Source organism: Monopterus albus, unplaced genomic scaffold (assembly GCF_001952655.1).
Source record: "Monopterus albus unplaced genomic scaffold, M_albus_1.0 scaffold79.1, whole genome shotgun sequence".
In the NCBI taxonomy this organism is placed as follows: domain Eukaryota; kingdom Metazoa; phylum Chordata; class Actinopteri; order Synbranchiformes; family Synbranchidae; genus Monopterus; species Monopterus albus.
Genome location: NW_018127959.1, coordinates 1,008,313 through 1,009,222, shown reverse-complemented (window position 1 = coordinate 1,009,222; position 910 = coordinate 1,008,313). Strand labels below are relative to the sequence as shown.

The 910-nt window shown below is 44.3% G+C and overlaps 1 non-coding gene across 1 annotated transcript; it reads left to right on the top strand.

The window, feature by feature from the left end:
- The first annotated feature begins 240 nt into the window (after nt 1-240).
- trnav-uac (transfer RNA valine (anticodon UAC)) lies at nt 241-313 on the top strand. The gene has a single exon. It is a non-coding gene; the product is annotated as a tRNA-Val (tRNA).
- Nucleotides 314-910: the final 597 nt, after the last annotated feature.

Here is a 910-nt window from a genome sequence, read left to right as displayed (position 1 = left end):
GACCCCGCCTCTCACCCAGAGTCATCTGGGATTGGCTCCAGCCCCCCTGCAACCCTCGTCAGGAGAAGTGGTATAGATAATGGATGGGTGGATGGAAGGTTAGATCCAGTTGTATATGGGGCGCCAAATGTAAAAATAGCACTTACACTAGTTTTCACTTACACATTTAATGTGACAACAAGTTTTCTCACATTTAGCTGAATGTGACAAAGTCTAAATCTAAATGTTAAATATAGTGTAGTTTCTGTAGTGTAGCGGTTATTACGTTTGCCTTACACGCAAAAGGTCCCTGAGTCGAAGCCAGGCAGAAACAGCATTTCTCCTTCAGGGGCGGCGACCGTGGTGCGGTGGGTAGAGCAGTCATCTCCAACCACAAGGTTGGAGTTTCAAGTCTCAGTACTGGCAGTCCACATGTTGAAGTGTCCTTGGGCAAGACACTGAACCCCCCCATTGCCCCCGATGGTTAAAGCCATCGGTTGAGTTGGTGCCGCAGATGGCTGCCATCAGTTTTGTACCAGAAAAAAATTCCGTGTGTGTGTAACATACTTGGCCATATAATTCATTCTATTCTGTTAAATATAAATGTTAAATGTCTCGCCAAGTGTAAAACTGAATATTTAGTAGCTCCACAGCCTTGCCCTATTACGGCGCAGCACACAGCCCCGCCCATGATGCTGAACTCGAATCAGTGATGCTGACTCAAAGACCTCAAATACAGCCCCGCCCACACCTGACTCTGGGTTTAACTCTGGTCTTTAACATTTACATTTACATTCAACATTTACATTTAACATTTACATTTAGACTTTGTCACATTCAGCTAAATGTGAGAAAACTAGTGTAAGTGCTATTTTTACATTTGGCGCCCCATAGTTGTATGTGATTATGATTGTGCTCCGATCAGTTGTCT